The 16923-nt window shown below is 36.3% G+C and overlaps 1 protein-coding gene and 1 long non-coding RNA gene across 5 annotated transcripts in view; both read right to left on the reverse strand.

Moving 5' to 3' along the window:
- LOC133531232 (uncharacterized) overlaps window positions 1-16923 on the reverse strand; it is a 452362-nt gene that overhangs the window by 221296 nt on the left and 214143 nt on the right. The window lies entirely within an intron of this gene.
- Window positions 1-16923, reverse strand: part of LOC133531230 (sperm surface protein Sp17) — a 364739-nt gene that overhangs the window by 88549 nt on the left and 259267 nt on the right. The window lies entirely within an intron of this gene.

Genomic DNA, 16923 nt, shown 5'->3' on the forward strand with positions numbered 1-16923 from the left:
TGTTATATTTATTCTCTTTCAGTCAACCATATGGCCAAACAGAAAAATGTCATGGTCGGTGCAGTGAAAAGCGTTTAGAAGAAATCAAGTAATACAGAATATTCTATCCTATCTAAATATTTCGTAATATAGTGACACTATAATCACTGTATATATATATATATATATATATATATATATATATATATATATGAGAACGAGCGAGCGATTATACGAGCACCTGCTCGTGCTTAAGGGTTACGTACTGGCCTGTTCTAGCAGAGGCTTATGAAGTAAGCGTTTGAAAGGTATCTTGCTTGGGGCTTGTCTTATCGTCAGAGGGAGCGCATTCCGGAGACGGATAGCTTGGACAGTGAAGGAAGATGATAGAAAACCACTATGGTGAGGAAGAACTGAAAGCTTAAGAGATCGAGCGGAACGAAATTCACTGCCCGGGCGAGGGGTCACAAAATTAAATTTACACTTAAGGTGACCTGGAAGATGGCTCAAACAGGATAGAAAACAACAAACAAAAAACTCTGAGAGTCCTATGTTCATAAATTGGGAGACAATTTAACTGGCGACGGTAGAAAGAGATATGATCGTATTTGCGCAGACCCAAAATGAGCCTGCAACTATTATTATATAACCGATCAAGTCTACTCAAATTGTTTTGGGAGATATTCATAGTGCATAGGTAGTGCAGATACATTACAATATAATCAGAAGAACCATTATAGACGAACTCCCTCAGATTCTAAAATATGAAGCGTTTATCAAGTTCATCTTTCTCTGGTTTATACTAAAACTGACTCGCAAACTTCACAACCATTGAACTATCTTATTCTTGGCACGATGTCAATTCACTAACAACTAGGAGAATAATAAATTCTACTATAACTGCCATTTCGTTTGCGCTTTTTTTTTCCTTATAAATTTGAAGGATTTTTAGTTGTTTTTGCGAAATAAAAGTAGGCCAAAGGGTCAGGAAGTAGACGTGGCCTTGCGACTTTTATACACAAATATTTAAGTTGGGGGGATGATATTATTTTATTAGAAAACAAATTAAATTATTTTATGCTTTTTTGGGACAATGATGTCTAAATCTAACATTTAAAAATTTAATGGACACAACTAACCCCTTTGTAGTTTTACAACTCCAGAGGTGTCAAAAATGCGTTACCGAACTTAATAGGTAGGTACATATAGAAGCTATAAACTTTCTGTTTTTGGATTTGACTTACGATGTCAAAATATTATTAGCACTCTGACATTAGGGACCTTTTACATCTCCAGATTTAATGTATTTTTAACCATAGAGACTATACATCTCTATTGTATTGTAGTAATTATTAATTTTAAGATTGGCTGCTGTATTTATAAATGTGGTTATCAATTTTTCATGTCACTATATGATGTTACTATAAATGTTGTATTGACTTGTAAAAGAGCCCTTGAGGCCTACTTGCAGAATAAATTATTGAATTTGAAATATGAAATTTTTTGAATTTGAAATTTGAATTTTATTATTTAAATTGAATTAATATATGTGCGTTCCACGTAAATGCCGACAAATTTTCGTTTGAATACTTCATCAAATAAATTAAAATAACCAATGTCGTGGGTAGATGAACAAGGGAATAATATGGATTGAAAACGGTATTTAATGTGTGCGTAGGTGGGATATGCGTAGGAAGAGAACAGACATTTAAAAATAAAATATTTCGTTGGTTGTCAAATAATTCGAACCCTACGAGTGGGAGGAGTAAGTTAGGCGGTAGGTTTGTTTTGTTTTACCTCTATTTTATTTCCAAATTAGTTTTCCTTCTTTTTTTTTCGCTCCGTTTACAGTCAATGCTATTGATTGATTTCTCAGAACTCCGCACCACTCCGCCGTTATGACCAGACAGCCTAAAGGTTATCTGGATGATATCACTTTTTAGCGGTAAGACAGCCTGCTGTATATCTCGTTTTTTGTGTGTGAGTTCCTTTGTGTCTCTACGCACCATTTTTGCTACATACCGCTAAATCAATGTTATCAGCCAGGATGATAGCTACGATCGGATCGGTGGTGAACGTCAGTCGTATTCCTTTTTTAATAACAGGTTATAAAATTAGATCTTGATTAGCTATGGATCGGATCTGGCAGTGTCAAAAGTGACAATTCTACGACCAAAAACGTCACTTTTGACACTGACAAACCAGATCCACAAGTTCCACAACTAATCAAGATCTAATTCATAACCTGTTAATAAATCAGAATACGCCTCCTGATAGGAATTGTAAGAAAGTAAAACGTCACTTAGAGACATTTACTATACACCCTAGTCACGAAGCGACATTCCCGTTTTATAAACTTCGTTAAAGTTCGTAAAAAACGTGACATTTATAAAAAAAGTATGCGAATTGTTCGCAAGTTGTTTAATATTCAGGACAAGTCTTTGTATGTAGTTTGTCACTGGTTGACATTGCAGCTGAGACAAAATTTTATGTGAATTACAAAAGTTACAAACCAATGATATATTTTTAAATGTAAAGATATAATATACTACCTATACATAGTATATCATATGTTGAATAAATCACGTACTACGTGGATAAATAATTGTAATATAATACTGTACCTAATAATAAATTGACATGTAATATGAATGATATTATAAATAAATAGATATGAATATGAATATACAAATAAGTTTAATTTTCAATAAACCTATATTTTCATACTATGAGCTATGGTTTGGTGGCTATATGGCTTTGAATCGAAATGTGTGCTGAATTAATTGTGATTATTTTTGTGTTTTAGATCGTTTATCCACACACTTTTTGATCAAAAAATTACACAGCTAGCTGCCAAATTAAGAATGGCTGTGTACGGTATGTACACACACATAAAGAAATACCTGAGAGTTGTGGAACACTCGGTTGGAACGAAGTATATATACAGTGTGCATTTTTCATATAACATTTTCATATAGTTTAGCTTCACTACCAGAGCATAATTAATTTTTGAATTTTTTCGAGCGGCAATGTATTTCGTACATAATGATCACTTGTGACAGTTGTGACGTCGCGTCATTAATGAGACGTTTTGAATTAAAACAAAGTAGTGATACATTGCTTGCTGAATTATTTTATATGGAAAAATAAAAGTCGTCAATTTTTTATAAAACCTATGAAAGTGTGTTAATTATAGCCTAAACTAACTACCCTTTGATTATGTGTTCGTAACAAAAATATACGCTGTATATTATTATTAATGAATTATATTATTGACTTACAGATACAAAATAATAATCCATAAACTTTATCGACAAAATAATAATTATCGAATCTACTCACAAATCAGTTTAGAAATGCGACTTACAGGTAGAACAACCAAACATAAGAAAACATTATTGTACGAGCTGAAACTGATACGCTATGCTCGCGTTTCAATAAAAAAAATGAAATTCAAGTGTAAAAAAACACAAATAGTAATATCTGCATACACGTCCGGGGATCGAACCCGGATTCGTCGCTGTTACCACCTGTTTCTAAGCGGCTGTTTGGCAATTGCGCCACTACAGCATATAAGTAAATCGGTGAAATTAGGCTACTTATTCTCGAGAAGGAATTTACACAAAAGAGGGCCGTGACGGAAAAACCTTACACTTATTTTCGCCTAACCCGCCAATCCTATTACGGAACTTCGTTCCAAAAAAATTCAAAATACTGGCGTAACAGTACAGAATTTTAGTAAAGCCTAAATCATCGCCAGAGCGGTATTAGATGAAGAAAATCTGGAAAATTAACTGTTTCTTTTTAATTATCCTAACAAGCTAAATAGCTTGCAAACCTCGCCACATCAATTAATAACCGAGCCACCCCCGTTCTATAAAAGGGTTAATTAAACCAATGGCTTGCACATTACCCTAAAGCTGGGTATAGACTTGCTGAGTCAACGGTTTTTGGAGCGTAAAGCGTGCGTTCTCTCTCTTTTTACATATTTAATTTACAAAATATTTTCACGTAAGTACTTGCTGTGCCCACGGTTTTGTATCAGTGTGTGTTATAATGTTGGATGGAGGGAGGGAGCCTATGAATGTTGCCCAGGCTAGCAAGTTCTTAAATAATCAAATCGGGAAATTTTTATAAAATGTAAAAAGGTAGGCACTAATGTGTATGCCTTCGACATTTTTATTTTAAGCTCATACTTACTATGTTAGCGACTATGATGTTGGTGAAATATAAAACGACACTTGTACCAGCCTAAACAGTAAAGACTGTAAAGGTGACTTTCGAATGTCAACTGCAGCTGCTTTACTGTTGTTGTGTCGTTGTTGCCACCGCTGTATTGATAAAATGAGTCATGAAATGAACGTCATAATCGCGGCAGTAATTTGGCGGCGTACGTCACTTTTTCTTGTATTCATTATTTTATTTAGGGTCAGTTTAGGCTAAATTTTATTGTATGGGAAGTTTCGTACTTCGCTGCATAGTGACGTTGGTCAGTCCGCTGTATGTGGCAACTGGACCTTAATGCACTAAACAAGATAGATTAGGTTAATGCCGTACTTAATGCCTTAAGGCATTTTCTACCTAACAGCCAGGTCTTTTCTTGTAAGTAGAATTGTGAATCATGTAAAAACTTATATAAATAAATATACATACATCTATTTTTCGATCATGTTGCATTTGGGAGCGATTTTAATCTCAGTTATCAGTGACCATAACGTTGCGGTTTCTCACGCATGTGTGTACCCAGCTTATCTGACCTGTGTCTATTTATAAACATATTGATTGTGTTCGGCCTTTACAGCGATGTAACCTCATCCGACTAAGGATAAAGTCGCTTAACGGATAATCACCTCATTAGGAACCTTTTTTTAAGCCATGTATAAATTCTAACAAATCTGTCGTTTTTTCTGTGTTCTCGTAAAACCGCGTCCACACGGAACAATTTTACGCACAATTTGATTATAAATTGTAAAGTATCTACCATTCTGTAACAGCTTAACAAAATGTGATGGTTCTATGTGTAGAACAATTAAGACGGTAAATGATATACTTTTGAACATACATTTTAAAGATTTATCTATATTTGGAAAAGTTATCCGGAATATCAGATTCTATTGGCGCGTTGTTTCATCAGCTACTATTAATGCAGACTGTACAACAAGACAGCAAAGTTTGATATTTCTTCCAGTGCTTATTTTAAGTCCTGTGCAAGCGAAAGATTCTACAATAATTTAGTATCTTGAGCGAAGTAAGGGACTCAAAAGCACACGAGATGTAAATAACTTTGATCTCGTGAAGTACATAAAAATTTTCACGTCAGCAGTGAGAACATATAACACTCAGTGGACAAAATGATCGCATTTTACGCAGCAGTATCTTTATTTGTTCACTGATTTTAAGCAGCAAATTACCCTTGTTCGAGCTGCTGAGGTGAAAATAAAATTCAAGGACATTGGCGCGACCAGTCCATTTCATTCCAGTGCGACTGATCAAATCAGGAGGTGCGAACGCAAAAATGCCAATTTTCGCAAGATGTGACAGATGCTTGACAGTTTAGAAACCCGATTCGGATTCAGATTTAACAATCTACGAGAAGTGTCTCACGGAAGTTTTGTTGTTAAAATATAAGTACCTGTATTTGACTGATAACTTAATCCTTGGAGGGTTAAGTTGAAATGTAATATATCTACGAATACCCTATAATTCATAATGCATATTAGATATCAAGTTCGAATTTCAGTAGCGGCCTGATCCGATTTCGGGGAAAAGGGATGGACGAGACTATAACGTTATTTCATGTCGGTAACTAAAGAGTGAAAATTTAATGTTCGAGCGAAGCGATGAGCGGAGCGTATAGCGTTTAGTTTATTTACTGATAAACGGATTTCATCGGTTTTTACTTTTTTTTCTAAACATACCGAAAATAGGTTTGTTAAGACGACGAATTGTAAAAGCGTCAGGTATCTTGATTTATCTCAGCAAATACAAAACTCATGGAAGTATTGTTTGGTGAACTGGTTACTCATGGCATCGACTTCAGAGAAAATCGTATCAAATATGCTTCTTTTTAAACAATTATTTTCATTGCACAGGCAAATAGGACCAATTTAAGCCTCTAAATTCTCCATGTAAATTAATCTTAAAACACACTTCAATAGTTGTGATTTTTCGTTTTTTTTTTTAACTTAAAACGGTAATACCCGTTTTGCCGCATACTACCTTATAGAATAAGCTAGCGCAAAAGCAAGTTCACTACGCACGAAGTATCGAAATGAGCGCAAGTTTCGGGAAGCAAGCAAGCTCCGCATTTTTAGGGTTTTATTACTTGTTAACCTTTGATATGTCATTTGATATTTACCACTAGCTTTTCGGTGAAGGAAAACATCGTGAGGAAACCTGCATACATCTGCGAAGAAATTCAAAGGTGTATGTGAAGTCCCCAATCTGCATTGGGCCAGCGTGGGGACTATAGCCCGAGCCCTTTCGCGTATGAGAGGAGGCCTGTGCCCAGCAGTGGGACGTATATAGGCTGAATTATTATTATTATTATTATATTAACCTTTGGTATGCTTAGGAGCAGATCTGCTCCATATATATTCAACCAAATTCAACTTAAACATGAAGATGTCATGGTTGCTACACGAATGGCAAATTTTTGACAGGCGCATATGAAAGGTTAACGATGCGCCACCTTAACAATTAGTTATTAGTCTTGAACTGTACCCCTACATTTATTCGATAGCGTGACCTGGCGTACGCGTTTGCGTTAAGTCTCATTTTTTATGGGATTTTGAGTTTCCAAAACGTTCCGCTTGGTGCGCTGTTTCTAAATCCCATACAAAATGAGAACGCAGAAACGCGTACGTCACGTCACGATATCGAATAAATTTAAACTCGAGGTTCTGAGGGCCTACCGCGAACCACGTTCGACGTGTTACCTCTCTGTCGCACTTGTAAATTCGTACGTAAGTGTGACAGGGAGGCAACACGTCGAACGTGGTTCGCGGTAAGCCCTCTGGTATAGATACGACCTTGACGATCGATTTTCGCGCATTACACGCAAGACTCTCACTTCATTTTACATGCACCAATCAGCCTGAGCGATCTTCAAGGTCATAATAATAAGCTCGTATAAAACTTGGTTAATCAATAAGCAAATGAGTTTTTCGAATTGTGTCAATTATAGCCTTCTACATAAGAGTGGTTGTAAGAAAACACTATTACTTTGTGCAAAAAGGGTTTGTCTTGCTCCAAAAATGTAATAACAGAAAGGTTTTTGGAAGCTTTCTCGAATATTACTTAGGTTGGGATCAGATATTGCCCTAATTCTGTCTTTCACTGTCGTTGGAGCCTATTTGTCGGGGTAATGAAATGAGGAGCAATTCTTTTGTTTTCGTCCAGCTAACACAGATGATAAGTACTAGTAATCCGGGCAAATTAAGAGTTTCACCTCGAAATGGGAGATTACAAGCTGAAATCTCGTATACGTCATTAACATTATGACACTTTAAATGTTCTTTAAAGGTGGAGGTAAGGAATAGAATCTCCATGTACCAAAAAGTGTCATCAAAAAACCTTAAATAGGTGGCGCAACAATACCGAGAATACTTGGGAAAAAAATCAAATCATAGACAGCGCACTTCACTCCGTCAATAGCGCCTAGGTTCTTAGCTACTCTAGCGCTACTCTGGAGAGATTTGGAACTATTATATTTATAGCTGACAGCTGGTCACTTTTGTAACAGTTCTACCATAAGAGATTTCACTCCTTTTAATTCCACACCCCATATCTTAACCTTTTCGACGCCGTGTCAAACACAAAAGCTGTCACTTGGACGCCATGTTACCTTTATTACCGAATTGTCAAATCTGAAATTGAACTGTATGATTATACAGTCTTATGTAGGTCTATGTTGCTTTGTGGTATGTGACGGATTAATCCATCTTTGGCGTTAGACCTATATATTCGCCATTGGCATCTGGTGTGTGCGTCGGAAGTTAACTATTCAATGTCAAATGTCATAAAAATCGGTTTTTCGCAGATAACAAGATTTCTATAGCTCCAATATTGTTTACATCTAAGTAAGAATTTAGTAGTATACATTTTTATGCAATCAGACCAGATAGTGGCATAATTTAACATAGTTTTAGTAAACTTCGCTTTGACAATTAATTTAGGTTAGAAGTAGTGGCTCTGTGAACTGTATAGATCTGGTGTAGATTGATCTTAGCCAAGAAATGGTCGGCTCTAAGCAATGAATAATGATAAATACATGGCCCGGCATGTCGTTTTGACAGATGACGTCATCACCCGCCCCATTACGCTGAGTGCCTCGTTTTAGGATTTCCGGGGAAAAGTATCGAAGATTAAGCATTTTCATCTGGAAGATGCTTCAAGGTTAGTATTTGGTAGAATTTGCCCGCGACTTTGGATTTTGTGGAAGTCGTTAAAATTTTCGAGTCGAGGAACTTTCTGTTCCTTAATTTTGGGAACCAAAAAAGTTAAAAAGTGCGTATCTATGAACGCCATTCGATTTCGTTTTTAAAATGCATAAAAGGTAAAATATGGAATTCTTAATTTCTGTGCAGTTTCTGAGTGTTTATTCGAATTATTATTCTTGAATGACTCCACGCGCAAACTCCAGATGACTAAATTATATGCTTCTAGAACGCTTTTATAAGATTTAGACTTGTAAAGTGTTCATAAACCTCAATCAATGCAGTTCCGTGAATCATTCAGTCTCATGCATACCTACGTAATCTAATATTTACCAGCTAGTGATGGGATATGTTTCTCCAACATTTACGTTCCTTGGAACTAATCTTTGGATCCTGATTCTGAGGAATAAAATAATATTATGAAAATATCATCATCTTCCTCGTGTTGTCCCGGCATTTTGCCACAGCTCATGGGAACCTGGGGTCCGCTTGACAACTAATCCCCAGAATTGGCGTAGACACTAGTTTTACGAAAGCGACTGCCATCTGACCTTCCAACCCAGAGGGTAAACTAGGCCTTATTGGGATTAGTCCGGTTTCCTCACGATGTTTTCCTTCACCGAAAAGCGACTGTTAAATATCAAACGATATTTCGTACATAAGTTCCGAAAAACTCATTGGTACAGTCAGCATCAAAAGTAGCGGAACAAATAACGCTTCAAACGCAAAAATTCTGTAACAGCTTAACCCTTAACTACCTACGTCCTATTTGTATCGCACAACCACCTACTTGCGGTCATGGAGACCGCTACTTGTTATGGGACCTGATTTATTTATTTTTACGTAACTGAAGGGTGTTTTAATATAGTAAGTACTCTTTACATAGTGTAAGGCATTTATTAGGCAAAACTATTACAAAAATAAACAACATTATATCTTTAAAACCTAAAAAACTTAGAAACTTGTTACATTTTTAATCATAAAACTAGGTATCCTTAAGGACATGAGATCTCAATATTTTGAAATGTTATATAAAGCTTTTCATTATAAAATATTAAAATTAAGTAATCAACGAAGCTATTAGACAATCTACTTTGGTTAGAAATGGGCTGTTTTTATAAAATTACAGGCCTTTAAAGTAAGAATTTTTCTCGGCAGTCAACACACAGCATATTAAAACATTCAATGCAAATCGGGTTTTTACATTCGATACAGATGTACTGTGTCTTGTGTTTCTTCTTGTGGTCACAAGACGAGCACGTTTTTCTGACGGTTAACCATTCTTCAGTATTGCCGGTAGTATTGGTAAACTGGTCTCTTTTTTGAGGATTTGGCTCAGAGCTATCTTCAAGTCCCGCGGAAGACGCTGATTATTTGCACGACGCTCTAGATGTGGTCTTACTAATTGTTCAGCCAGTGTCTTCATAAATTTGAACCTTTTTTCTTAGTTTGGCCTTATTTGCCAAATCTTTATATTAAAGTGTAGAACAATTTTATCAAGCATTTCGTCAGTAAATAAATGCTGCCATAAATTTAGTGGTGTAGATGAAGAGTTTATTTCATCGCGGTAAGCTGGTTTTACGCCTTCTCCTGAAATTCTTGATCGCAGAGATGGCGGTTCATATGACCAACGAAACCGATTTTCCCCAAAAGAATTCTCCTTTCTAGGTCTTGACCGTTCTGTATCAATGGCACATCATCATCCGAGGATTCCGACTGCTCGTGCTCTTGCTCTCCTATATGTGCAATCGGCTCGCGAGACGCATGTCGGGAAGGTAGAGTTGAAATTTCTTGTTTTATCCCGTTCTGATCGTTGATCGGTGTTATTCATTAGCCTCGATCTCAGAATCCGACTCGCAACTTTCCTCCGGTAAATTTAGTAGAGCAAGTTCTGGTTCTACGTCACTGTATCCTTCATCCGACAGGTCATCTTCACCAGACGATACTTCCTGTAGCCACTTTTCAATTGTTGCGTCACTAGGAAGCATGTTTTACTAGAAAAAAATCAAGAAACGTGCCAAACTATAGTAAAGATTATTATGACATTAAAAATAACACAACCACCTACGTGCGGTCTGGGAGACCATGCAAAAATATAGTAACCACCTACATGCGGTCTCACAGACCGCCGATGATATTTTTTTACTCACCAAATCCAAATGAGCACACGTCTGAACAAGTCGACGGCATGGCCGGCACTGCGGGGGGGCCGGGCAAAGGTACAAGGTCACAGACGCATGTGCGATGTACTCGCGTTCAGTTATTGACAACTTTGAATAATCTATGGTCTGTGAGACCGCACGTAGGTGGTTAAGGGTTAACAAAAAGTAATGTTTTTTTATATAGAACAACTAAGACTGTAAAAGATATATTTTTGAATGCGAATTTTGGAAAATTATCTACTTTTGGAAAAGTTATACGGAATATCAGATACTTTTGGCGCGTTAATTCATTCGCTACTTTTGATGCTGACTGTACGAGCCGGGGTTTGATTTGAACCCGTGACCTCTGGATTGAAAGTCACATACTCTTACCGTTAGGCCACCAGCGCTTTTTAATATTTTGAAAATATATTTAAAAAATATTGGCCTGGAAAGTGCATCCAGTGCAAAATTTGTGATTTTTCCTGCGATGTCTTAATTTTCGTGCATTTACTATCTATTAACTAGCACTCCTCCAAACATTGTTTTTGGGTGATTTTTGACTCTTGTAAAGTGTTCATAAATCCCAATACAAGCTGTCCTATGCATACATAATGGCGGTCTGGCCGTGTAAAACTTGCTACACGTTTGTGGAAATATTGTGCTCTTTGTTTGGAAAGTGCAAAAATTCTCAAAATATTGATTCTCATTCCAAGGGATTTCCTGTTCCTTAATTTTGGGAACCAAAAAACTATTAGCCAAAAAATGTAAGAAGATGTACGCAGTTTATTTAATTTCGGTTTTAAAATGCATCAAAGCTCCAAAAAATTCTTAATTTCTTATCAGATTTTGAGTGTTATTCTTCCAATTATTACACTTGGATGGTTCTACGCGCAAACTCCAGATGACTATATTATACGCTTCTCGGTTAATAAGGTTTTGACTTGTAAAGTGTTCATAAACCCCAATCAATGCAATCCTATGAAACATTCAGCCGCATGCATAGGTAATGGTGGTCCGGTCGTGTAAGACGGCTTGGGGAGCGACAGTATTAATTTAATATTTACCAGCTAGGGGTGGGATATGTTTCTCCAAAATTTCCGTTCCGGCGAACTATTTTTTGGGACCTTATTTTGAGTTTATAAAATATTTTTTGGGAATATTTAAAAAAATCCCCAGAAAGGCATTATTAAAAAAGCAAATTATTAGATCTTTAGAAACTGTAATGATTAGAAAAAATCCAAGATATTTGGAAAACGTCGTTATAAACTATTGGAGTAACTATGGTAAGAATATTATGATACCAAAATTTGAAATTTTCTTCCAAGATTCGTATTACTCATATGACACGTGATTGTAAGGTACGCCAAATATGGCAAAACACAAATTCAATTAATTAGTTTGTTTATTGAACCTAGAAAATATCCCTACATTAATTTCCGGGTATACTTGATTCCTCATTTTTTTTTCTCAAATCTGGAATATTCCCAATTTCCCAATTACTGCACATCACTGACTACGCCCGTAGTACGCTCTGGTGCAGAAAAATCAAGATTTACGGACCATATCGGGCTTTTTAACTGACTTGGAAAAACGAAGGTTTTCTTCTTTTCTTGGATTTTCTGGAACTTGTATTGTTTGAAGATTGAGCAATTTTAACATCCATTTTGCCGTTCATGTTAATTTTTATTTTAAAAATCACATTGTTTTACTAGTGTATGATGATGTTCCTGACTGAATTTTCTGTCATATTTTTCCTTTTTTCCTAGAATGTTTTTTACTGAGGTTAGATTCCACAAGTTCGAACACGATCTAAAGCAATTTTAACATCAAATTTTAGTTATTCAGAATTTTTCGCCAAAAAAAACTATTTATTGAACTCTATATTAGTACTTACTCTTCAATAGCCATATGCCATATATGAGTTATTGGAATTTTGATTTTATTTCAATTAATCAAATTTAAATGACGTAATCGTAAATGGCCTACTACTCTAAGGGCTAATATGTTGAAACATACAACAGGCTAATAAAGTTTATAAGCAAGTTAAGCGTCTAGTTTTAAACTAAGTATATTATTTGGTAAATCTAGTTCAAAACGTAACTACATATCCCGCAGCCGTTGCGGTTTAAGTAACTTTAGTCTGAGCTTTAATTAGTTGCTGATGTAGCAGAAAATTATTACTTAATAGAGTCAGAGAGTCAGACCAAGACAAGTCTGCAATGATTTTGATAGCACACGCAGTGCAAGTATTATTTTAAACGCCAACTTCTATGAAATTATTACGCTTTAATAAGCCTTGCACTTAGTGTGCTATCAAAATCGTTGCAGACTTAACTTGGTCTAACTCTATGAGGTTTCTAGTCGAAATTTGTTTATTCTATGTCTATGTCTATGTCTTAACAATTTGTAACAAGTAGATTTTGTGCATGATACAAGATAAAACAATTTTTCAATTTTTCTTTAATTAAAATTAGCATTTCGTCAAAGCAAATTATAATCGTATTAATACGAGTAGTGATTGTGTTGCTATTACTATACTAATAATTAGATTTATTGAATGTAAGATGTAATATATCAGTGCAAACTAAAGCATTTGTATAATATTATTTAATAGGTTATAGGGTATACGTTTTTTATGAAGTAGTCATTTAATTTCTTCTCAAATGTACTTTCATCCTGACATGTTTTAATGTTAATGTCCAATTTATTGAGCACTTTAATTGCGGTGTTGTATAAACTTTTATCTAAATATATAATATAGTTGTCTAAAATTCATTCTTGGCTTTTTATATTGAAATAAACATTGACCACCTCTGTAATTTGAAGAGCCACATTGATAGCCTATTGAGATACTATTTGCTGGGGCATTGGGAGTAAATTGTTTCCTCACTAACAGAACGATAATGAGTTCGCAAGTTCGAGTCTTTCCCGAAGTGGAGAATTGTTCCATTTATCCTTTTATTAAAAAAAATATAAACTTTTCCTCAAAACCAAGTCATAAATATATACCAAAGCATACAAATATTTATTGTATTACTCTTAGTATCGAACGCGTTCGATATAGCAATAATTCCGTCCTTCAGCCTCCGGAAACCATTTGCTGGGGCATTGGGAGTAAATTGTTTCCTCACTAACACGACGATAATGAGGACGAAGATCTTTATTTCATCTATAAGGTGCAGTAAGTTCGTGTTCTCTCACTCTCACAGAGCGTAAGGGTGAGCGAGAGAGGAAGTGCGTGCCCGGGAGAGCGAATATTATGTTTTTTAATTTGAATTTTTTGTCTGTTTTAAAAATAAAAAAGTAATCGCCGAGTTCCCTCAAGCATAATATTGCTCATGTTTCGAAAAAATTTTCATGTGTAGCTTTTGTGCAAAATTAATTATATATTTTCTGATCTATGTTTGTGTTTTTTTTCTATTGAGCGAAAATTTCAGCGATTCAGGATTCGAAACGCTGAAGTCTCGCGAGGAAGGTCTTGAGAATAAGTACTAATCATAGAAAACTTTTTATTTGCAATAACAATATACAAAATGGATATATACAGAGGATTACTATAAGCAACTAACTTAAATTCAAAATAGGCCGTTGAGGAATTGTACTAAGGATGATATTTAGCGGCATTTCCTCGTTGTATCGCAATACTCGTTGTACGAGGAAGCCGCCAGCTCTTTGGTCACCAGTTACGTCAACTAGACGCTTCGAGATTTCTGCAAAAAACTTGTGTGCGCTGGGACCCCATGGACCTAGAGTTTGAACGCCAAATGGTACAAAATGGTACTCTCTACCGAGGCTCTTATGTTTATTACGTTCCAAAATGTCGGCACTTTCCGCCGCTGCGCCCGCTTTTACATTAGTTCTTTTGGAGGTGGAACGGTGCCAATGTGTCTACGCAGGTAGCATCCCACACTAACATCCGTCCCAAGCTGCTGAGCTACACCGAGATTATCCTTACACCGAGCGGATGCTGCCCTTGCCCATGTCATAGGATGCACGCAGAGGCAGCACCCGCTAGGGTGTAAGGATAATGAGACATGATGAATTCTAAAATGAACTAGGTTATTAGATCAAAGCTATGGACTATGGGAGCTATGGGATAAAAATACCGGACGTCTGCCTAATAAAACGGTATGTAATTTTATTTCCGGCAAACGGTGACTCGCCCTCACAAGATGGGCTCTACAAAAAGTGACAGTGAGATTGCTAATTAAATTTATGGCAGCCGTATTGAACCTTTAAGTCTAAGGAGAGACTTTGTCTCCTTGTGTGTGTTCTACCGCTTGTACGATGGGCTGTGCTCTGAGGAATTCTTTGACATGATGCCAACGGCCACTTTCTATCACCGCACCGCTCGCCGTCGGCAGGGTCTTCATCCTCACATTTTAGAACCTAAATGGTCGCGTACTGTGCGGTTCAAGAGGAATTTCCTCCCGCGGACGCTCCGGCTGTGGAATGTGCTCCCTTTCGAGGTTTTCCCGAGGGTCTACAGTATGGGGTTCTTCAAAAAAGGAGGTTTTTAAAGGGTCGGCAACGCGCATGTAACACCTCTGGAGTTGCAGGCGTCCATAGGCTGCGGTGACTGCTTACCATCAGGCGAGCCGTATGTTTGTTGTTTGCCACCGTCGTGGTATACAAAAAAGCCGTATTGTGATCCCAAAAAGCGATACGACTTTTTTTTATCCATTTTTGAACCTATTGCATACGGCCCGCCTGATGGTAAGCTGTTACCGTAGCCTATGGACGCCTGCGACTCCAGAGGGTGATTTCCATACCTATATTATTTAAGGTTCTGACATCATGGCTAGCCCAACTGTTTAAACATGTAGAAACTTACACGACCTCGATACTCTTCAAGATACCAATAAGTATATTCTATTTACGCGTGTTATTCGAGTTACTCTTTTACCCTCAGATCCTTGCCTTATTTCCCACTGGATCCATTCAGCCGTCGTAATATTTAATTTTCCTCCTTCATAACTATCCAACAAAAGATTCATGAATAAAATATACCCAGGTTCTTAGCGACTAGCTTTTTTCATTCAATTCCCTTTAATGTGAGACCTTACTTTGATTCTTTGAAAACATTTAGTGAAAATGTCTGTTAATTATATTTTTACCTTTAAATAGTGAAACCACCAGAAAACTGTTTTCAACGGACGACTAATATTCAATCGGGACCGCAATTTTTTTCAATTAACCTATTGTTTTCAATAATAAATAAATATTTGACAGATTATATTGGTTTAACCTTTAGTTATGCTCCATCATACAGTTCGGCATTTCTTTAAATATTGACTACTACTACTACTATTTACTTAACTCTAAACTTCTTACAAAAAAAAAAAACACGTTACTTTGGCTGTGCGCATAAAAATGTTTTAAAAAAACGTCAAAGGAAGTAAGATATGTATTGTCCCCCAGATATCTTATCCCCTAGATATCCCCCAAGACCCCTCTCTTCTACTACTTCCTCATATCACTCTACTGAAGACAGCAGTATTTTTTATATACTCTTTACCGTCTCCCTGTTTATGTATATCGTGTCTTACGTTATCTGAATAAATTCCAAGATATGTATTATAGTTCAAATTAGTGTACAAAATGTTCATTTTGTAGTTCACCTACCCTTACATAAGCTGCTCGCATTATTAAGATTTACAGCTTTCAAATACAAATAGGAAATGCACAGAATCCTTGACATTTTCCCGAAATACAAGCTCAAATCTTTGTAATCTCGTAAAATGCTATTTCGTGAGGTGTTCCTTTGAAAGAATTACCTGTGGGGCAGGAATAAAGAAATATAACAGAGTAACAGTTTCCTAGCTTCTGAGACTCCTCGTACAATTTTTAGTGTTCGGTACAAAACTTTGGTCACGGAACACTCATGGGATCATTTCAAAGCTGTACAATCCTAGAAAATATAGTTAGTTGTTATAGTATTAACAAAAATACAAAATCTGTAAATGTATTTTACCACCAACAGACAATTGAGGCTTGGCAGCTTTTAAGCGAAAAAACACCTAGTTTCAAAAATTTTAAGTCATATTACGTCATAGTTAAGTATTAAAAATATTTTTATATATTATTGCTGGCTTACTTATTAAGGTACAATGATTCCCTAGTTCCTTGTTGGCTACCTAACCTAACACTGTTTCTCTGTAACCTTACTTTACTCCTGGGGCAGCGGCAACAGCGTTAGGCGTTAGCCTGCAAATTGTATTGAGAATTGAGAGTGAGTCGGCTCGAATAGAAAGGCTTCAGAAAGGCTTAGAAAATTTAAGGAAGCAAAGGCTTTCTGTTTCTGGGACTTCTCTGTCGGATATGATGCAAAGCATGTATTAAGGCTTGTGTCACAAGGTGTT

The sequence above is a fragment of the Cydia pomonella genome, chromosome 24 (genome assembly GCF_033807575.1).
Source record: "Cydia pomonella isolate Wapato2018A chromosome 24, ilCydPomo1, whole genome shotgun sequence".
In the NCBI taxonomy this organism is placed as follows: Eukaryota; Metazoa; Arthropoda; class Insecta; order Lepidoptera; family Tortricidae; genus Cydia; species Cydia pomonella.